This window comes from Acomys russatus, chromosome 2, assembly GCF_903995435.1.
Source record: "Acomys russatus chromosome 2, mAcoRus1.1, whole genome shotgun sequence".
Lineage (NCBI taxonomy): Eukaryota > Metazoa > Chordata > Mammalia > Rodentia > Muridae > Acomys > Acomys russatus.
Window position 1 is genome coordinate 97,084,552 of NC_067138.1, and position 23,309 is coordinate 97,107,860.

At 42.1% G+C, this 23,309-nt stretch overlaps 1 protein-coding gene across 20 annotated transcripts in view; it reads right to left on the minus strand.

Moving 5' to 3' along the window:
• Window positions 1-23,309, minus strand: part of Elavl2 (ELAV like RNA binding protein 2) — a 155,240-nt gene that overhangs the window by 125,387 nt on the left and 6,544 nt on the right. For 5 of the 20 annotated variants that reach the window (XM_051164093.1, XM_051164087.1, XM_051164077.1 and 2 more), the window contains exon 1: window positions 3,897-3,921. The exons of 1 other annotated variant lie outside the window; for it this stretch is intronic. The gene's annotated coding sequence lies outside the window, so the exon portion shown is untranslated. Of the gene's footprint in view, window positions 1-650; window positions 706-1,031; window positions 1,174-2,032; window positions 2,151-3,896; window positions 3,946-5,109; window positions 5,438-23,309 lie in introns of those variants that run through there. 14 more of the 20 variants (XM_051164166.1, XM_051164139.1, XM_051164108.1 and 11 more) reach the window with 11 other exon arrangements.

Here is a 23,309-nt window from a genome sequence, read left to right on the forward strand (position 1 = left end):
ATAGTAAGTATGCATACAATTTTAAGTGACAAACTGGACAGGTAAAACTCCAGGTGTAGCTCACGCCTAGAGGCACGGTGTTTGCGCTCCAGCCCTGTATAAGTGGTAGGCTTGCTTTTCCATGGAATGACTGCTGATCATTGTCACCGCCGCACCTGCTGGTAAACCCAGTTCGGTTGGTCCTCCAGGCTCCTTCAGTCTCCCCAGTGCGCTCAGCAGTCTCGCACTAAGGCCTCAGATATTTTGGCCCCGCGAACGGATGAGTGAATACAGCAATACCGCGAGCTACCTAAACCCAGCGAGCTAGCTAAACCCAGCGAGCTAGCTAAACCCGAAGCCTGCGGAGCAGACCATCCGCGCTTCGCGCCACTAGCGCGCAGGCCGACCAGGGATGCGGCTGCGCCCAACACGCAAAAGGGATCACCACGGCTCCCGCCCCGAGCGCCCACGGCCTCACGCTACCCAGGCACACCGCGTGGCCTCTACAAGTCTCCAGGCGCCGTCCCAGGTGGGCACCAGCCAGACACCACCGCCGAGCTCCCGCACGAAGAGCAGCTGCACGTCCTCCCGCAAGGCGGCCGGAGGCTCCACAGGAAGCCGGCGCTGGGGCGGGAAGCCCCCTCCCCCCACGCTCCCTCCAATGCACTCACCTGCGTCTGGGCGCAGTTTCCCGGTGGCGCTACACAAGCCGCGGCGCAGAGTGCGTCCACGCCCGTGCACGCGGCTGGCGCCACCAGCCCCGCACCGCTCCCAGACCGGCTCTGTTCCCGCCGCCCGCCCACCCCCCACCCCACCGCCGCCCCAGGCCCACGGGAGGGGCGGTGCCGGGCGCCCGGTACCCTGCAGGAACTTCGCGGGTGCAGCCTCCGCTGTCGCCAGTGGGATTGTCGCCCGCCCGGCCAGCGCTCGGGGCGGAGGCGAGCCGGACGCTGCCTAGCGCAGCGACAGGCACCGAGTCCGAGCCCCAGGGTCCCGGCTGGAGGCAGCGTTGGAGCGGCCGCCCCCACCCACGCCCCCCCACACACACTTGCCTGCTGCGGCTAGGCTGCAGCTCCCACGGCTCACGCCGCCGGCCGACAGCACCACTCAGAGGAGTCACGCTGGCGGCGGCGGGAAGGCGGACTGGAACACGACGGAACCCCGCCCTGCCGGCCGGCTGCTGCCTCAGTGACGCTGGGGCGCCGCGGTCCCGCCGTTTGTAGCGGGGCGGGGAGGCGGGGCTTGCTTGGCAGCGCGCCAGGAGGCGGGGCCAAGGCGAGCTCGCCGTGCCGCCGGCCGGCCCGCGTGTGCCCAGCTCCGCCACCCTCAGGGGCAGAGACTCCCGCCAGGCTCCACCGCTAGGCTTCCCCGGGCCGCCAGAGCAAGTTTGCAGGCACACCGAAAGGTTCGGAGCAACCGACCCAGGAAACCCCAGCTAGTGTAGAGGTCACTTTGGGCATATGTTGGTGCACCAAGTGTACATCTAGATACACACACACAAAAAAAAAAAAAAAAAAAATACGTGTTTTTCAAGAATTTTTAAAGGCTCCCCCCGCCCCCTGTCTCCAAAGGTGCAGACCCTAGACGGAAAACTAAAAGCTTAGCCCCGCTGTGCCTTCCCACCTCCTTAGACAGAATCGGAGGTCTAAATAAGCACTGAGTACCTGTGCGAGGTGCTATACTCTGCTTCAGATGTGAATAGGAAATCATCCTGCACTCGACCATGCATGCACCTGCCGTGAACCACATCCTCCCGTGCCCCTACACCAGCTGAGAAAAGGCCCACCTCCGAGGGGGCGTCCGAATGCTGACCATCCCCAGCCCGCTCCCACACTGGGCTCAATCCCCCTTTCCCAGAAAAACCTGCGTCTGCCCTGCACTCAGACCCAAGACTGGCAGACAGAGCAGAGCACGTTTTTTACACCTGCTTGGAGGCTTAATTACCAGAGCACCTGTCGTACTGGGATTTTTTTTTTCCTATTATTGAAAAGGTTTCAGTTTTAACCCTTCCCTCTAAAAAACTACATTTTAAAACATCACCTGTCATACCTACCTGAAATTGCAGGAGGCAGGAGGAATGAACTGAACAGTGGGCGATCGTGTCGCCGCAAGAACGTGACGGAGGTTACAGCTTCAAGGACATGATGCGGGTTTGATGCAGCAAGGTTCGCTAAGGGCGCCCAGTGCTCCCCGCCCCCACGCGACGGGAGGGGAGGGAGGACTCCTCTAACCCAGAGCTGGGGGTCAAAATGGAGACAGGCCCTCCTCAGTTTGGGAGACCCTGGTTGGGGACACCAGAAATAGCTAATTGATTCAATACCAGCAATTCTGTGTCACCCCAAATCAGATTTAGAATTAAGTGACCTTAACTGACTTTGTGCCGGGTTCCTGGGAAAACTGCTCAAAGCGCCTGTGCCTCTTTGACCTCCCTCTAAACAGTTAATTATAATATTCCCGTGCCAGGCATGCATTATTGCTAAGAACGCCAGGTTTGAAATGTTGGAGAGAAATGGGCCTACCCAATTTGCTAATCTAGACCTGAAACCCTTCCAATGCCCTTCACTCTACTTTCTGAAGATGAAGAGTTAGGAGACCTCTCTCAACAGATACTTTCCAAGTCTGCTAAACCGCTTCGGTCTACAATCTTCCTTCTCCTACAGAACTCCAGAACCGTTCGCTTTATAATGGGAATGCCCAAGCCCTTGAATTAAAAGACAGAAGTGGGAGACGGCAAGGGTCTGCCAAGACAGCTTCAAGGAACAGCAGTGATAACCAAAGGAAAATGCTTCTTAATTAATCTCTTTAAAGATGACTTTGAAACATTCAGCATTTTTCTTTCTTCGCAGACTTCTTTGCTCAATTTTGACAAACCTCTCAGAGGTCCCATCAAGAAGCCATTTTACAAGGATTATCTTTGGAACTCAAACATCCCTAACCTACCTATCCCCACAAAAACGCAAGCAACCTTTTCCTGACCTTTAGGAGGAGATTATCCTTTGGGAAGCTATTTGTTGGGTAATTATTGTCCATGTTGTACCTCCCCCTCCCTCCTTCATTTTAAGCCCACCTTGCCAGGTTGCAGTTGATAGTAGGCCCCGAAAATAAAACACATGCGTGTCCCATCCCACTATCCTGGGAATAGTTCTAAGAAACAGGGGTGTGGAGAAAGGTTGAAGGCTTAGAATCCTAGCCAAATGGAATGCGTGGCAGGAGTGTGGGAAGGGGTTAGACCCATGCATTTCAGGGTTGAAGTACATGGACTCTCATCCCTGCCCAGCAGCGTTAAGAATAAACACTAAACGGCTGATTATTTCTCTCACCCTCGCCACCATAAAGCCCAAATCTGAAGCTGTAATTACGAGAGACGATAACCAATCTCGAGGTCAGTTTTGATAACAGATACTTGAAAATGGAAAACGGGACCATAAACCTCCTCCAATCTACCACAGCTGTACAGCTCTCCTATTAATTCTTTATAGACATGAAATAGGTGGGTACCGTAGCAACGTGCTGGGCATAAATTAAGCAACAATGCCCACGAGAAGTCCTTTCTGCCACGGAGCTCCAGGGTGGGCATCGCCACCTTGCCATCCCTAGCCCCACGCCCTTGGCCAAGTCAAGTCTGAGGACGGGGGTGAGGGGGTGGGGGCGGGGTGGGCTAGCAGAGCGCTGGCTTTTCGAACCAGCGTGTGGGTGGGGTAGGGAGCAGTGAGAAATGAACCACCCGGGGCCAGCTTTGTACCTTGCCCCCCAATACTTTGCGTCTCGAGCACCACTCAACGCTCGCACGCACACACTCACCCACACCCCCTCGTGCCAATAATTTAAACTTCTCCGAGGCAAAGCCAGCACCTCGGGTCCGCCACCACCCCCGCCCTCCCCGCCTGGCGAGCATCCTCCCCCTTTCCCACGTCTACCCGGATTCGCTCTTTCGCAGTAGAAAGCCGGCTGGTTTCCCCCTGCACCCGGAGAAATCACAAAAGTTAAAATGAAGCATGTGCCTGTCTGCCCAGCGTCTGGTCCCCAACCATCTTTCTCCCGGCGTCAGTTTTAACAATAGCTACTCGAGGAAGGAGCTGCGAGGAGGGGCTGAGGGCTAGGCAGCCGACTCAGCTCCCTGGGTAGCAGCGATGCCTCGCGGCTGCCAATGAGTCCCCCTCTCCCGGAAGGCGGGCTCCGCTGCGTAGGACCAAGGACAGGGCTTGGAATCTACTGCCTAGCGCCCAGTACAGCAAGGCTCCCGATCAGCCGCCACTTCACACACACACACACACACACACACCACATACACACCACACACACAGCTCCAATACACACACACACACACACACACACACACACACACACACACACAGCTCTAAGGATCTCTATTTACGCTTTTCTGAACAAAGGGAATCTCATATCCGGTACAGGCTCAAAGATTCGGCCCCAAATTGGCAATTTTCTTTTAAATCTGAATTACGGTCATTAGAATCCATCCATTAGAGTCCTCGTACCTGGCAATGATGAGTTTCGACAGCTTCTAAACTACCCCCGCCCCAGCCCTGCCCCAGCCCCCAGGCTGTATGTACTTTTTTCAGTCAACTACAACTCGCTGCCTGGTGCAGCATATAAATTCCATCTGGCAATTCCACCTCCCCAGCACATGCTATCTGGTTAATGCAATTAAGCTGAGGGCTTTTCCCCCTGGTCTAATCTACAAGTAAGCCCAGTCCTGATTTCCCCAGTCCTCTGATTCCTTTGCGAAAGTGGAGGCATGCATCCCCCCAACATTCAAGTTATCCCTCTGTTCCCACGAAATGAACTTCCAGCCTCAACCCCGAAGCTCACTCAGCATCTTGCCTCCCATTGTAGCCCTGCTGTATCCTGACCACAGTTACTAGTTATAAGTTCTGCCAGTGACATTTTCGAAAATTCAGTATGTTAAGCATGCGTCCACTGTCTTTTAGTCTGGCTCTCAATAATTAAAAAATCAAATAAATTTTTTTTTTTAAAGCAAAGCAATCGCTTTGAAATGAGGCAAACATGTGCAATTAACTTCACAGTCTGTATTCCTCTCACTTACAGGTTTTCTGGGTTTGCCAGCGCATCGCTGCAACTAATGATTAAAGAAACCAAACCGAAACTTACCTTTCTCCCTTAAGGTTTTTGTGTATGTGTGTTTTAAAGTAACGGTGCAGTTCTCCCAATAAGGATGAGCAAGAAGCTGCTGGATAGTTCTCTTAAGACAGCACGAAACCTAAACTGTGCTCGGCTTAAAAGAAGCAAATAAAAAGAAATGCTTTCGACCCCAAAGTCCAATACTAAAAGAAATGGTGAAAAAAAATATGAAAGGGGAGGGGAAACTTAAAAAAAGAGAGTTTAAAAAGACGGAGAGACTACTCCTACTGCCGTTCAACTAAACAAAAAGGGGCAAGAAAAACAAACCAAGGAACAAAGAAAAGAGACGAAAGAACGTTTTGTTGTTTTGTTTTTTTTTTTCCAAAAAGACGATGTCTTTCTCCTTGTTGCTTTTTAGTAGATCGCTACAGGAGTAAGCTGCTGCATCTCTAAGTGAGAACAGAAATAAAGGGGGAGGACGTCTTAAAAGGGAGGTGGACTGGACCACAGATTTATAGCACCGTATCACCAACCCCTTCTCTGCCTCCGCACTGCCGTGTGTGCAGCTGCTCTGCCAGAGTCCTATCCCGGGCAGCACGCGCGGAAGTATACGCCGAGTCGCGCCACAACGCAACTTGCTCATCGCCCCAGGTTTTTGATTGGGCCAGACGCTTCAATTGAGGCCGCCCAGGCGAAGCTCTGCTAGGCGATTGGCTAGAGACTGGTGTCACTCTTGAGAGCTCAATGGAGTCCCGTTTCAAGGTAAGTTGTGCGGGGAGGTGCACACTTAACGTTGGTGGCGAAGAGAAATGCAAGAAGCAAAAGGAGATGGGAGAGAGCAACGTGGGAGGGTGGAACTGTACTATGAGAGTTTGCGATATGGCACCTTCTGTTTTCCTCTAAAGTCTTTCCGCTTCCGAAAGATTCGTTTTATTTGCCCTCACGGCTGCATCTGGCATATTTCTTTATATTAGTAAACTGTCCGGTATGTATGAGTCATTAAGAGCTCCTCTCTTTGAACTGAGAGGGATGAACGCACAGCCCTTACTTGTCCGCATGCCTTTTCTGGTTTGTGTTCCTGTAAATCTATATCAAATATTAGGTAACTGTATGTATGTTTCTCTGTTTTAATGTGTGCACATCTCTCTCTCTCTCTCTCTCTCTCTCTCTCTCTCTCTCTCTCTCTCACTCTCCTCTCCTCTCCTCTCTCTCTCTCTCTCTCTCTCTCTCATAAAAATGAAATAAAAAATGGTTTCAATTGAAGCTGTACTGTTTGAATTAGCTTTCAGTTCATGTCAGAATAGAAAAGGGGTAGCATCTACATTCTGTACAGAAAAACAGGTATTGAGTGGAAATGAGGTCCTTTACTTGAAGGTAAAAAGAGCAGCTGCATATAAAATTAGAACAAGCCACTCCTCTGCATTTGCTGGCAATACAGTTCTTGGACCACACATGGATTGCTGACAGTAAAGACAGGTCAGCCTTTACCAGGGTTGAGTATTCAAAACTTTTATCAGCAGACCAAGTGCTGTCTATGTCTTTGCTTTATGGATGAAGATTCCTTTATTCCGAGCTCATGTTTTATTAATATTCAGGAGGCTGAAATACAGGTTTATTCATACTTATTTCCTCCTTTAAGTGAAAGTGAGGTCACTGGTTTTACCTACATCTGTTTATAAGGATAAACAATATGCACCTTAGTTTAATTTCCAGATGGAACTGTTCAGTTCTGACAGACAGCATCAACTTCCTAAAGAGTACATACATGTCTTACATAATCTATCTTTTCTCAAAAAACATTTCACATGTTTGTTTGCTACTAGTCTCTGTCCTTGATAATGTTAAGAGAGGAAAGGCACCAGGACAAATGAAAGACTGTAGCAAGGTGGGATGTCGGAAGGGAAGGAGAAAGCGAGTCGGAGAGTAAACCGACTTGGAAGTGCAAAGTAAATCAGGGTCCTTGAGCTTGACACAAGATTGATGAGAAGAAGGAAGGAGGACTTGTTTATCTCCCTTTTAACCTGTGAAACAGTATCCAAGGGACATTACTTTGCATAACAACAACTGGGGTTAGACAAGAAGCCTAAATCTATATGTATAATTACCATTTATAATCATCACTTCCTAGCTCCCACGTCCAACTTTTTATATGGCAATACCTCCTTGGGGCTTAATTTCAACTAAAACTATTAACTAGTCTCCAGTGAAACTACAGACACAAATTTAGAAAAACAAAACATTAGCTTGAAGAAATGAAGCCAAGAGGCTAAATAAAAGAAAGACTGGATCCTTATTTCCAATAGAGGTACAAATAACAGGAGACCGGGTTTCCTATCATATAATCCTCAACTCCTCTCACCTACCTACCTGCTCTGTGTATCAAAAAAATATAATTTAGACAAAAGTATAGTACTGTTTCTGTTAGTTATATATGAAATGAACTGTATTTTCTCCTTGTGACCATATTAACACTTCGATGTTGATTAGTTTTGTACATTTATGTAACTGTAGCACTTTGAAGAAAATCCTTACCTTGGTAAATATATAAATACCTTTTTATGGGTGGAGACTAATAAAGACATTACATAGGAAATAATAAAGCTGCTCATTAACATGAAAAAATACTAAATTCTGTAGATTCAGTATATATGCTTTTTCTCAGTATGGGAGAGGAGGAAATATTTTCAGAATATTGTTATATTCAACATGTTGTCTATGCTTTGTAGATAACACAGATTACTCAGGGAGTTGAAATGTTTTTAAATGGTAGTTTACTCCTTAAATCAGACAGTTATTAATTTTTAAAATTTTTAAATAGATAAGCAACATTTAGTTTTTCAACTTTTAAAAATTCAATGACAGTGGTACCTAGATATAGACTTCACTTTGAAATTCACATGTCGTTCCCTGAGGCATAAAGGTACACTGTATTTCTAGCAACTAAGGAAGACTATGTGCAAACATCCCACCTAAATTAAGCACAAATTTTAATCAACACCTCTTGATTCAGAGTTAAGAAAAAAGAATTATCCTCAGCCCCTGAACCTGCATTATATAAACAGTCTTTGCAAGATACTCGAATTCTGACTAAGTCATGTTAGCTCTGACATCCTCTCCAAAGCCTTAGCACTATTCTGACTTGAGGTAGACAGGGGCAAGTTTGGTGAGCTGCTGAAAGCTTGGAGACAAGTAGGGTGTTGATAAAATTGCAAAGTAATGCTTTTCAAAACTGAAAACTAAAGAATTCAACTGGCTATTTTACTAAAGTTTTCTCATACAAGAACATGTCCCTCACAGGAATACTTGAAGCCATTGTGGACAATGTTGTTTAAGATAAAAAAAATAATAATAATAACTCCCTTATATAGGAGAAGGGCTGATTGGAACATAATCGAAGGTTCTGCAAACTCCTTGTAACTTTTTAAAGCAGTGAATGGAGTAGTTCAGTTATGTGCATTAATTACTGTTTAATTTGGATTGGGAATTCTAAATAGTGTACCTTCTCAAATGAATTAGAATACTATTTTCTGATTGTCGAGCTTTGGGTAGCCTTTGTATTCATAATATGGGAAATATGCTATTTAAATTCTGCATAGGAAGTGTTGATATTCTATAACCTGCCCATTACTACTTTTTTTTTTTTTTTTTACTTTCTATTCTGAAAGAAATATGTCAGCCTTTTTCAGTTGGAAAATCAGAAAAAGTTGTGGAAATAATGGACACTTCTGTGAGTTTAGGTCCGGAGAGCCCACAGGAGAATGAGGCAGGGATTAGCACCATGGACAGAGACTAGGCTAGCAGACAGGGTGAAGCTTGCTAAGCAAGCTGGGTACAGTATTTTCTGTTCTTCCCTTTGAGACGCGGTATGAGCACGTCGGGGGAACCTTTTATAGCGCGGATTTGAGGTGGTGGCTGCCCTCCGTAGAAACAGATTTGTTTGGAATTAGGCTCGCTTTTGTTAGGGCTCGGCCATTGTGACGGACCCGAGTTAGAGGCTGGTTGTGTGCAGTCTCCCTCTACTACACACCCTCCCCCCACTGGCCGGGAGGAGCATTCCTTTCATCAAGGTGTTCTTGCAAAATAAGTGCAAATCCCGGTAATCTTGGGTAAGTCTGGCAAGCCTACTCCAGAGTTCTTCATGCTGAAATTTTCCAGTGATAATAGCAGCAGTTCTTTCTGGGGTGCTTTCACTCCCTGGCAAAGAGTCTGTTGCCCTTAAGTTGAGTGCCTCAAGACTGTTTTGCAAACGCTGGAGCAAAATTCACAAACAGCCTTTTCTTGTCTTTAAACTCATCTTCAGGGAGAAAGACTACAAAATACAAGAACATACTCCAGGCGAATCCCTCCGGTTTCTGTTTTACCTTAAGAGATAAGTAAATTGTTTCAGTCACTCATGTGGTGTGTGTGTGTGTGTGTGTGTGTGTGTGTGTGTGTGTGTGTGTGTGTGTGTGTTTTCATATTCATTCCAGTAAATCTTGGGAGATGATCCAACATTGTGACCCCACTTGTCTCTCTCTGCCCGGGAAAATTCTTGTTTGAGTCACATTCTCCTTTAGCCCTTTGCCTGTCGATTTAAGACCAAGATATGTCACACACGTGCCCTTCTGTGTTTCAACCTGCGATCAAAGATCATTTACGAAAACGCTCCCACGAATATCCACAGATTTTCTTCCGTCTTTAACTCAGTAGGAACTTTTAAAATAAACTCGCGTCTCTGCCAGGTGAAGGGGAGCATCCAAGCGAACAGGGGAGGGTAAAAAACTAGAGGTGATACAGGGCTTATCAGAGCCTCGTGTCCGTTTGTTTCAGTGATGTTAACAGCCTTCTCTAAGCTTCCTCCTGCAGCCGATACAGCTCATGCAAAATTAATACAAGTAATTAAAAATAGCAGTTTCCAAAGTTAAAGGAAACCATCTGTCTCAGATGGTAGCAATCAGTCTTTTTGCCCGCCCCTTTACCCGGACCTGGGAAGAAACGGTTTCTCTGCTTCCAATGCTCAGAGGCTCTTTCTTATATTGAAGATTTATGTTTTCACTTGTGTGCGATCCACGTCTAATTTGAAATAATAAAGCCGAGCTGACCAGCCAGTCAATCACAGCCATCAGCTTGCCTGGCGAGCACCCTGCCCCTAGCTCCCTCAGGTCTCCAACCCCCCCCCCTTTTTTCCTTCCTTCTCTTCTCTCTCACACACACTCACATTTTTTCCCAACGTGTGTTCAGATCAACCCTTGCCCCACAGAGCAAGCGACAGCACCGGGGCACGGTGACAAAGGCAGGGTTTGTATCTGAAGACTGAGGCCCGGGGAGACCGAGGCTAGTGAAACAGCTGTCTTATCAGCCCGCCGCAGAGATGGAGATGGCTAGAGAGGTCCTCAACAGATAATCGCTTGAATAGGTTTGCAAAGCGCCAAACTTCACGCTTGATAAGCGCAACCCAATGTAGAGGGCAGCCCGGATCCTGCTCCATTCTGTTTCATCTGGGCTGTGAATTAAGAAATTGAAATTCAGGTGGCAGAGGCAGCCGGCTGCTGATAGACTCCGAAAGCAAACTGACATTAAAATGCTTTTGGAAGGCAGAGAGGGGGCGCCTGCAGTGGGGATATTGTGTTTTGTTTTGTTTTGTTTTTAATACCGTGTTGGGGGAAGGGAAGGGAAAAGCCCAACAGGTTTTAAATTTTTCTGGCAAGGGATGCGGTCAGTGGTGGAAAAGAGACTCAAGTGTTCAGGCATGAAGTTGGTGAGTGCGAGCTTAGAAACAACTGAAGGTGACAGTGGGCTCTAGCTCAGAGCAGGGGACAGAGGACCACGGGGGTCTGGCTTCCAAATAGGCTCCAAAGTTCTGCTGCCACTATAAGAAAAAGACATCAACCTGGATCCCGGACTTCCCAGAGCCACCCGTTAACCTGACCTTTGGTCTCTAAGCTGAAGGGCCTCCTCCCTGCTCAGGGGGACACTGCCTGCTTTTAGAGTAGCGTGAGAAATCATCAAATACTGTAAGAAATCCACTTAGTTGTCTGCAGAAATAACAAGTTGTCTCTCAACTCCCTCCCCCTTTACACAGCTCATTACAATAGGATAATTGAAGAAAGTCCATGCCAGGTATGTGCTGTAAGAGTCCAGCTTTTAACACAGCAGGCTTTATTTCTACACCCCTCTGCCTGCTTATGAGGTTTGAAACATTATTTGAATGAATGCTACCTCACAGTTTAATATGCATAAAGACCAACATATAACCCCTGATGTATTATTGTCTTGATTCCATAAACAGCCTGGCTCTGGACCTTGTGCTTTGTTTCTTGGGTGTCTTAACCGTAAGTACGCCATGGGTGTCCAGTTATGATGGCTACACGCACACACATTTTCCACAGTATTTATATCCTGTCATAGACACATTATAAAAAGTACCAGCAAGTTACAACACATAGCTGATCCAGATTCAGAAAATCAATCTGTGTTTATTTTGTTTAACCCTAAAATTTAGATCAACGCCAGAGTACACATGACTGAAAATATAAGGCATGTTTTAATCACTTTGAGGTGAGGAAAAACAGGTAAATTTATTAGGAAAGGGGCTAAAAAAAAAAAAAAAAAACTAAAGAAACTATTACATGTTTTGGTAATTACTAAATTCTTTTCCATATGTGAAGGCATTCTTCTAAACTTTAAAGTGAACTCTGTGTGATCAGCAAATAAATACAGTATCAGCCACAGGATCTCAAAGACACTTCTGTTGAATGCCTGTATATATAAATCCTTTATGCCACGTAACAGAGAGAACAGATGTTTGAGTTGTTCCTTTTTTTAAAAAGCCAAGTGTGTCTGTGAACAACTAAAAGATTTGGGTATCTATAATAAGGCAGAAATGTATGGTTATATAAACAATTCTTTTCCACAGTGTCTTCTTCTATAAAGTTATAGAAGTTTACATAATGTCAACTATATAAGCATGCTGAGAAAAATTCTTTTTATAAATTCCTGTATTTCTGCACTACAGTATTAATTTCAATATCCATACAAACAAGATATTGCCTTGTTGCAAAAAGACAACTTTGAATTACCAGATTTTATGAATATTTAAGCTATGAGTTTTTTGTTTGTTTTTCTTATGCAAACATACATATACAGTAGATGGCTTAAACTATTGTTTATTGATACAGGTAAAACTTTTTAAAGGTAAGAATTTGCATCAAAGCTAAAAGATGAATTCCAAGTTTATGAGGTGAGACAGTTCATGAATTTAAAATATAATAACATTTTAAAACTAAAAGGTAACTAAGTTTTTTCATTGAATAGAAAAAGGTTTTAGTGTTGAAATTAATGTGAAACCCATTCCAGTCTCTTTTTTGACACTGATTACTAATAATAAGTGTGTGTGTGTGTGTGTGTGTGTTATTTATGAAGGACTATCAATTCATTATCACTGATGAAAACTACCAAAATAGTCAAGCGTATAAAAAAATTTTTTAAGGATTTTCTAGAATCAATTCTCTGCAGGAAATAAGACAACGTACAGTTAAGGCTGAGAGTCTTTGACTCCAGAGGCAGAACTACTAGAATCTTTTAAAATACCCAAAATCTGTAATATATTTGTTCATGAAACTGCTACCAAACTGATCATGAAACTGCTACCAAAAAGATCAGTGGGAGCTATTACAGCTTTCCACTTACAGCATTTATCATAAGGTAAGTGCCAAATAAGTGACAATCCATCCAGTTATCCAGTTCCTAAATATTTACCCCTCCTCTTTAACAAAAGGCTCATTTCAATTTGAGTCAAGCATCTTTTGAGAGCCCATCATGTTCCAGAGTAACAGGACAGGGTTACACACTGTAAGTGTTTAATGGAAATCAGATTAAGCTTTTAGGAAACAGGAGGAAAAGAGAAAATTAGAAAACCTAAATAGCTCAGTAAATGTGTTACATAAAACATATTCACAGTATGCCTTCTTGTCCTTTGTTACTGCTGTTTAGTCTCCTAAATGTTTGTGCACTGTAAGTTTATCACCATTTTCTCCGTGGAGTAGGTACCGTAATACTTCCCTTGTAGAGGGCTATAGTTTCGCAACTGTTAAGAGCTTGAGCCACGTCTTCAGCACATGTTGACTTTTACTTCACTCTGCTGCTTGCTTCCACTTATGCCCTTTAAAAGCCTTGGTTTTCTGATCTCTAAAGCAATGATAGTGATGATCAATTTATATCACTGTGAGGTTAAATATAACCGTAAGCACAGAAGAGTCAAAATTCCCGCATGGATGAAGTGGCCAATACACAGTCACTAGAATCACGGGCACTTTATTTTCGTAGAGCCAGAATTCCTGCCCTGCATCTGGCCTCTTAAATATTTTTCATTTGCTCTCATTAGTGTCTTACCTAATATATTCTCTGATAAATATGTTCTCACATTTCTAATTGTAACCAAGTTTTAAAAGGTCCAGAAGACATAAAAATCTTCTGTCTGCCCTGTTTTGTGACTTCAATATATTTCCCAATACAAACTCATGATTCACCCATAAAAACTTGTGGGTCTTCAAAAAGGAACTGAGTCTGAGATCCCATTTGACTGATATAATAATAAAAACACCTTAGATTTTTATAGTGCCTTTTATCACAAAAAGCTCAATGCACTTTTACATATTTATCATGGTAACCCCCGGAGGTGAGAGAGACATAAATTATGTCTCATTTTCAGGAGCACTGCAGAGGCATGAGGAATTTAGGTAACATTTCTAAGGTTAATAGAAACAGAGAGCAGGTTTCCTGAATGCTGATCCTCCTGCAGTCTGTTCTCTCGTTGGCATTAATTATGGCTATTGTTACTTTAGTTAGGCTCAAATGTTAGTGTTTGGCATTAAGTATAGCTTATAATTCAGTTAATTACTTGATGGAATCACATTTAATCAAATATACACCATTGAAGTTAAACCAATTTAAGATATTTTGATTTAATGTGGAAACACTTGATTATTCAATTATATATATGTACATATATATGCATACACATAATACTAAAACATAATTTGAAAAGTTATTAGTTATTTATGACATGGAAAGAAAATGGCTCCAATGCACTTGTACTAGCCTGTCTCTAGGCTCATTCGCCCTTTCCACATATATTTTTATATCCTGTTATATTTTTTCAATTTACGTAGACTAATAGGACTTTCTACTCCAGCTATGATGTCTTTGGTTGCCTGTGCTTTAAAAAAAAATCTAACAAATATATATCCAAAAGAATATAAAGACAGACTGGATAAAGAGCTTTTACTAATAAGGTTTTGTTCATTTGTTTTGAATAAAACAAAGTGGAGAATTAATATCAAGTTGACGTCATAAACCAGACCACCAGAAGACCAATAAAAGTCGCTTATGCTTTATAGCTTTGCAGTTTCCTTCTGGTTTCCTTTGATATGGATTGATAAAGATACAGTTACAGACGAGGATTTTGAGTCATTAATGAGAAGAAAACAAAATGTTTCAGCTTTATAAATAGAATGAATGTAAACTTTTAGAGGTCTTACTTCATTGTAGGGCACAGTGGAAAGCAGATGCGATGCTTTTTATTTTAACCTTCAGTGGGTATCTGCTTTCTTATAATTTGATAAGACTGACCTACTGAAGGTCAAGCCTAGTCATGTGACCACCAGATTTCCTGAGGAAGTGTAATTAGCACCAGGAAGAAATGTGTATACAGATATACAGAGTGGCTAATGTCCTAGCCCACTGCTCCTTCACACTAGTGTCTCTTAAAGACACCCATTGCTATGATTAGGTCAAAAAATCTGCTCTTCTGGTCAAGCAACATTTTGGATCCAAAGATACTGTTGTAACAGAAATAAAATCCCATTTCTTTTGTCACTATTATTGTGGCATTAGGAATTAGAGAATATGGTTGTTTAAAGTATCTGATTTTATAAACACAAGTTGGAAATTATAACATAAATGAATGATGTACAGACTGTTTAAGCTGTTTGAGTAACAAATAGACGTTTCTTTGAATTATTTTGACACAATTTACTTTTTTTTTTTCTCTTGCTGATATTTCTGGATTCCTTGTGCAGACAATAAAAAGAAAAGCCTTTCTTTTATGTCAATGCTCATTACTTGACTCATAGAACACTGTGTTTTCTGGAATACTAATATTTCCTAAATGCAAAACGAATACTAAAAGAGGCGTATCTATGTTTTAATCATATCAAAATAATTCATGAAAGCTTGAGTCTCTTTATAAAGTCTGTATAAAGAAGACAATTATTTATAGGCATTACAGTGTTCATCCTCAATTTGAAGGATCTTTATACAAACCTACTGTGTGACTGCAGAGGGTAGGGAGTGTTGCTCAGGATAAATGGAAGACATTGCAGAGGTAACAATTAAAGCACTGTGGTGAAGGGCAGACTGCTAGCTACAGTGTACGCAATGGCTGGGAAGCACAGCTATCAGGTTGGTTTAGTATGCTTAAGTCTCATCCTGCTGGCTTTGAAACCCAACTGAGGGAGGTACCGATGCAGAAGTACCAAGACAAGCCATGTACCATTGACTACTGTAAACTGGGGAAGTGCTGAACAAGAAGGGGCTGGAAAGCACAGGAACATAAATTGAAGTTCATCTGAAATTCAGAACCTCTTGGAATGAAGTGGCAGGATCAAAGAATAACAGACAGCAAGGGAAGGCTGACAGGTACTGAAGAGGGGCGCATGACACTCCTAAGAACAAAAGTGTTCTGATGGTCAGAAAATACCCACTAAGAACCGAGAAAAGGGGCAGAGTTCTGAACAAAGAACATGTTTCAACAAGGAGCCAAAGGTACAATAGAAAAATGGAGCCAGAGTCTGTGTGGCCAGCAACCCAGCTTCACTTTGGATTCCCCTAAAACACTTTTGTGCCTGGGAAGGCCACTAAAAACTCTGCTATACAGATACAACTTGTGATGGTCACCAAAATTCCTGGACTTAAGGAAAAGAAACATGAGTCCTGCCATTGTTTATCCCACTGACTATCTGCTTCCCTTCACCAAGTCCTTTCATGTAAGCCTCGTGATTCCCGTACTAAGCAATAATGATAACAACATGAGCTATGTGCTCTGTGGCTCTCCAACTCAGACAGCATCACAACACCCTTACAATGTTGAAGACATTGAGGAAATTAAGCAATTTACCCAAGATACACAAATAGAAACTGACAGTCTCCTTAGAACCTAAGTCCTTTCATACTGATTGGTACAACAACCTTACTGTATCTTTTACATATAAAATCCAACATCTTTAAAGACAGCACAAATTACTTGAAACAGAACAAATTACAAGGAATATATATTTAATTAACATGAATAGGCAGAGCTATTTTATATCAAAAGTAACTATACTCATATGCCTTACACTCGCAGCAATTTGTCTATTACTGACAGACAACAAACAAAACTGATAACTGCTTCGTAAACGTGATTCAGAAATATTACTAGAATTTTAAAAACTATAAGCTGCCCTAGGATGTTCTCAACATCAGGCAATATTGCTTTGAAATTTGAAGAATGTTTAGGTTTTGGGGTTCTGTTTGTTTTGTTTTGTATTTGGAGGAGTTTTTGCCCTAACTGTATAGTAAATAGCTATAAAGCCATTGAAACGATGCTATATATTTATTGTTTAATTAGATATGAAGATTTTCTTGAAATACCAACCTTCTTAAATCTTATATAGAGGATGCTCACTGCAACATTAAACAGAAGTCAATTTGAGACAAAAAGTTCTAGATTTACAGTTAATTCTTTCACAACATTTTCTGCACTACTGCTCTTGGAAAAATTCTAAGTAGACATTATCTCTTACAGAACAGACAAACAGCATGGGATGTTAACAAGAAAAAAAATGTAAAAGTCAGTCACTCAACCTTCTGCCATTACAGCCACCAGGTGGGGGCAGCCGCTATATACAGAGTGGTAAGATCCAGAAAAGTCCCTTAGGGCGTTGATTCAGAGAGAAGTCAGACAGACCTATAGCCTTGAGCTTTATAAGCAGAAACAAACAAACAACAACGTAAACAACCAAAAACCACTGACAAAAATCAAATGTTTAAATTTAATGCAGATGAAAAATAAGTATGACAGAGTAAAATAAAAGTGTTCTCCCAATTTCTTAAGATAACATCACATATAATTATCCCATTCAGTTAGAATTTACTGGTACTAACTGGAGAAGGAAAATCAACTATTTCCTTTACTTACTGCCTATCTAAATTATGACCAAGGGATATTTCTTTCCTCATTAATTAATCTTATCTTTTACCCATTATACACTTTCCCACCACAGGTAAAGAATCTCACAAAACAAATCTTTGCCAACCAGAAAAAAAAAAATTCCTTAAAATGACTTGTTTATATTTCTATTGTACATAAGTAAGTGAAAACCATAATACAGTAAGTAATTACAACGAAACTGAACAAAAACTGGCTTGCTGACAGGTAGCATTTAGTGAATTGTTATTTCAGTGCCCTGAACAATCGCCCAAGTTAATTCAATTTTCATACTGTTTAATTTTTCCGTCTTTAAAATCACTCTTGAGAGAAGGGGAAAGTGGCTCACGGTGTGTCTGTGTGGGATGATGCAGCATCTCTGATGCAGCTCCTGCTTCATCTCTTATTTCATTGCACTATTTAGAAATATTCTAAAACCACTGGCATGGCTCTGAACGAGAGAGAGGTGATGCAGACCTTAAGGATCTTAAAGGAATGTCGACTAAATTTGTGGTACTGTTAAGCCTGCAGAAAATGGTATCAAGAAACAATTCCTAATTAGAGAAATGATTTTGTAATATGATGTATTTTAAAGTGCTCTGTTACTATACTTAAAGTTTTATAAACCATATCTATATTAATTTTTTAGCTATGAACTATAACTATTTTCAAAGCCATGTTTGTCAAAGCAGAGGACCAGAAATGCCGCTGCCTTCACTCATGCACTCATTTGACTCAAAGCACAGGCTTAAATAATTTTAAACCAAACAGGACTGCAGCAATCAATTCTCATCCAATTTATTGGGCATGAGTTAAAGCCAATTAAAAAACCATTTTTGGTGCAATTCAAGGGGAAAAATGGATAAACTCATGAAAAACAAATTCCAGTCCTAGACATGAGTCATCACTATTTAAAATATTGGTGTCATCCCTAAATCAGAAAGAAAAGGATGCTAAAATTGCGCAGTCCACTCTGGAAACTGCATCTACAGGAAGTTATTTTTGGGGGGAACTGTTAATATTTTCATGAGGAATTGACCTGGGAGAAAGCTCACATTCTTCCAGCCTTGCCTCCTAACTTAGTAAAGTCTGCAGGGAAATTACAGCAGGTTCTTGAATTTGTGAATTAAGAGCTGAGTTAAGAAGTGACCTTTACATAAGGAAAGCAAAACATTTTTACTTATAATTTTAAGGTTCCTTTTACCTATTCGACCACGTCACTTTTCACATGAATACTATGGCTTTCTTCTAAGGCTATAAAATCAGACTATCCCTATATTATCTGGATATTATTAGGATAATTAAACGAGAAAAACTGAAGTCACCATTTTCAGCATACAGTGAGTGTCCCAAATGAAAAACACCCTTGTTCCCTGGCCAGGTGTCATGGCACAGGACTTTAATGCCAGCATTTGAGAAGCTGAGGCAGGAGCATCTCTGGTTGGAGGCTAGATTGGTCTATAGAGCAAGTTCCAGGGCAGCCAGGGCTACACAGAGAAATCTTGTCTCCAAAAATAAAAATAAAGTATAAAAGAGAAAAAAGTCTTTGTTTATGACAGTGTCTGCCACTGCACCTCCCAGGTCTGTGCATCTATGCCTCTTTCTACCCGAGGAGAGGCTTTTTTTTTTTCCTGGTCTTGACCCCAAGAAATGCCACTGATTAATTTTTGGGGTGAGTTCTAAACACACTTGTTTATTGAAAAAGGAAAAAAGGAAGAAAGGAAGAGAGAGAGGGATGGAGAGAGGGAGGAAGGGAGGGAGAAAGGAGAAAAGAAGGAAAAAACTTCATAAGGGATTTGGATAAAACACTGCTTCAGAGGGAAAAACACAGAATTTTAAAAATCAAAACAGATTTCACCTCCTTGGTCCATTACTGTGGAGACTGTAAAATGTTGCTTGAAGTATTCTGGCTCTGCTCTCTCTGTGATGCTATTCCTGATGCTGAAGGACATTTAATTGGTATATCCTAAGGCTTTATTTATATCGCATGGCTGCATGAAATAAGAACCATTTCCTGCTAGTAAAATGAACAGATATGAAAGATAACCCCAGGAAATTACAGAATCGTTCCCAGCAAAGATATATTTTAGTGCCAGCTATGTTTGTAGCTTTACTTTTATTTAATAAACAGAAGCAGATGAGTCAACACTACCAAATTATTTTTTTCAGAGTCATATTTTTCTGTTCAGTTAGTTTATTTAGTTCATTTATAACTGTTTTACTTCAAGATCAGTAAACAGTCTTTTCAATGTAAAGGTACCCACACAGTTAAGATAAGCAACCACTAAAGAAATACACACACACACACACACACACACACACACACACACACACACACACACAGTCTGTCTCTGTCTGTCTGTCTGTCTGTCTCTGTCTCTCTCTCTCTCCCTCTCCCTCCCTCTCCTGTATGCTATCCTGATACGAATTTTCTAAAAGTTACTTTTGATTCACAATGACTTTTTATTAAACACAACAAGACTACCCTTAATACCTTTTCATTAGTTTTTAAATGAATTTATTAGATTAGCAACTTGCCTGCCACCAGTGGAAGGAACGGAGATATTTTCCTAGTAGATTTGGGGCTTTAACGATATTAGTTAAGGGGGAAACAGAGCCTCAAGTCCTAGAGGTGGAAGGCAAGGTGCAGGAAAAGTGAGAACACACCCTGTCTTTGTCAGAGCTGATCTGGGTACAGCTAGAACATTCTCAGATTCAAGCCTTTTAAACCAGAGTGATATATCTCTTGGAATACCTATACATAGGAATTCAGGGAAACTCTGGGGTAATCACACTACCAGAGTTTGTAATTCAGAGTTTCCGGACAACAGGCCATTGATATACTCTCCCTGGATGTAAGAATGCAAATTACATGGATTACCTAGGAGCTCACTGCGAAAATGCTTACTCCCTGAGGGCAAACTACCTTCAGGCTTTCAGAATGACTCTGCAGTCTAGATATAATTTAGCATCATGCTCTGACAAGCTGTTATAGATCAAGGAGATGCTGATTAAGTTGTAGACGAGAGGGGCTGATAGGCCCATGTTCCATTGCCTATATATAAAGCGAGAGAGTTTCCATGTTACCGGCAGTGAGTTGTTTTCTCACAGATGGAGGCATCAGCTGTAGCCTTTGTTGTCTCCTGGGGTCAGAGCTCAGGACACACTGACTGTACCACCAGGAAAGCAGCTCCGTAAGATATGTGGTCAGAAATGTCGTCCAGTGCAACAGAACTCCTAGGCCACCCTAGAACTACAAAGCAGACGCCCACACTCACTGGGTCTCCCTCCTGAGAGGATCACCCTCATTGAATGACAGCCTCTTCTGACCTATTGTCCAATGTGGAAGCTCATAGTGTCGCTTTCTTGCAAGATCCTTGATGTCAGACTCGGGTGTCACACTCTTACAATCTGTCAACTCCATTTTTTTGCATATTCTATAGGATATTTTCCTATTATTTAGCATGCATGTTAGGTCTTTCTCACGGGATAGTAAATAGAGAACTTCGTTTCAAACATATTGGAAGAAGAGCAAGTGAAAAGATTATTTCAGAAAAGCTGTTGTTGCAGTACTCTTTAATGTATCCACTAGAGGACTCCTCTCCCTCTCTGTGGCCTCTGGCATCTGATGCTTCACTAACTCTTGAGTTGAGCCACTGGCTACATATCAGCATTAGAACGAAAACATTCCCCCTACTTTTAACACCTCCTGCTAGTTCAATAAAGCGATGTTTAAATAACTGAACTGGCTTCAATGAACTGTACTTGCCATTTTTTTCCTGCTTCTTAGCTAGATAAAATGGAGATAATTATGAAGTGGATGAGCAGGTTTAATGAAAGCCAGTTTCTTTTGGTACACTCCTGAAGCAGCAATCATCATCTGTTTGGCTTTTGAAGAGCAACAATTATAATCACTTAAACCCCCAAGGGGAACAAAAATAGAATTTACATTAGCATATAAAATATACAGCTGGATTGGGCAAGCCTACAAAATTCTGGGGAAATCATTCTAATCTGAATGCTATTCAAGCTCACAAGTAAAGTGAGTTCAAGAGTATTTTACATACTTCCTTCCTATAAAATAATGCACAGAACAATGTTGAGTTTCCTAAAAATGAACACAGGGAAATAAAATGAAAGATGGTCACCAGGCGAGAATCCCAGAAGGAAGGGCTAGAGTGCCTTCTGGGAGTATCAGTGAGCAACTATACGATGCTCTGGACACTCGTCTGAAGTGAAGGGTTTTCACAGAAAACTACATACATCTGTGAGCCTCAGAAAGAAACAGGATGGTTTGTACTTGACCAACAGTGAAAACTAATCACAAGTAAGGAAACTTTCACATAGCAATGCTCCCTTCCTCTCAGGCAGATGTGCAACAATACAAAGAAATGGAAACCACCTTAGAGCATTGTTTAAATTAATTGCCCTCCCTTGCTCTCTTCACTGCATCCCCTTCCTCACCGCATCCCAGCTCACAGGTCATCTCCCTCAGCACTTCCCTTGTGAGTCCCTTGTACAGTTTGCTGGATCCTTTTTTTTTTTTTTTTTTTTTTTTTCTTCTTCTTCTCTTCTTCTTATTCCTCTTCTTCCCCTTTTTGGTTGAACACAGAAGAATAAAAATGGAGCTTGTGCTGAATCCATTATGCCACTAACAACAAAACACTAACATAATCAATATATGAAAGGCTTTCCTGGCTGTGCACATTTGTCAAAGGCAGTGTGTCTGAGGAATTACACTAATGAATCTTGAAACAGCCTCCTATGCAGGAAGTATGCTCTTCCTCATCATAAGTGCACAAATCTATGTAAAGACAAGAGAAATGCATACTTCCATCTTCCTGCATATCACTTGAAAATCCACCATTTTATTTTTAATACAAAACATCCTTGTTTTAAAATGGATTTTCCTCCAAGATGGTTTTTTTATGTAGCCCTGGCTCTCCTAGAACTCACTCTGTATACCAGGCTGGCACCGAACTCACAGAAGTCAACTTTCTTTTGCTTCCTGAGTGCTGGGATTAAAGGCGCCCAGTGGAAGTTTATGTCTTTTGTTTGTTTGTTTTTGTTTTTTTGTACAGTATTCTGCTCACATTTGTGTCTGCACACCAGAAGAGGGCACCAGATCTCAGTATAGATGGCTATGAGCCACCATATGGTTGCTGGGAATTGAACTCAGGACCTTTGGAAGAATGGCCAGTGCTCTTAACCTCTGAGCCATCTCTCCAGCCCTATTTCATTTTTTTAAGTAGAAAGAAAACATAAAGTCCACATGTAAAACTGAGACGCCTTCACAAATGCCAGGGTAATGTAACTGTAGGTATTCTGGTGGAACCACCCTGTCTCCCTCAAGGAACTTTGTCCAGACTTCTGACATTGTTGCTATCATTGTACATAATCATTAGGTGAGGTATCTCTCTCAGAGACGGGCTGCCCACTGATTGACGACATGGTCCTATGTTCAATCGGGGCATGCTCATGGATGCTCTATCATTGCGTTTAACTAGACAGCATGTGCTAATAGTTGTGCAGCAAAGTCTTTCATTCATTTGTATTCTCAGGTACAATGGCCTCAACTGTGGCCTCAACAGTAATAATCAAACATATACTGAATACAATCAGTGCCACAAAATCAGATTCAGTGCTGAAAGACTAAGTCCTGAGATATTGGAGATGCAAGCCTAGATTTCTACAGCAATCTCAGCTCTCATTATCTTTAACAAAGGATAATGGTAATTTTTAAGGTGGTGTTAAATATTTATAATATTAATCAGTTCTTTAAACTACTTTTCTGGAAACGTTCAAAAAGTTGGACTCTTCCTTCTTAATGGAAATGATCTTCAGTCTTATTAACTTTATAATCTCTAGTTTAAGGAATTTAAGCCTTTGCCACTCTGTTTCAAGCCTTCCCAGTATCTATCAATGGTAGTAGCATCCAGTTTGCATTATTTAATGAGTTCCTGGAAAAGCATTCCTGTTCTGAGAGATATTGAAAGTTCACAAC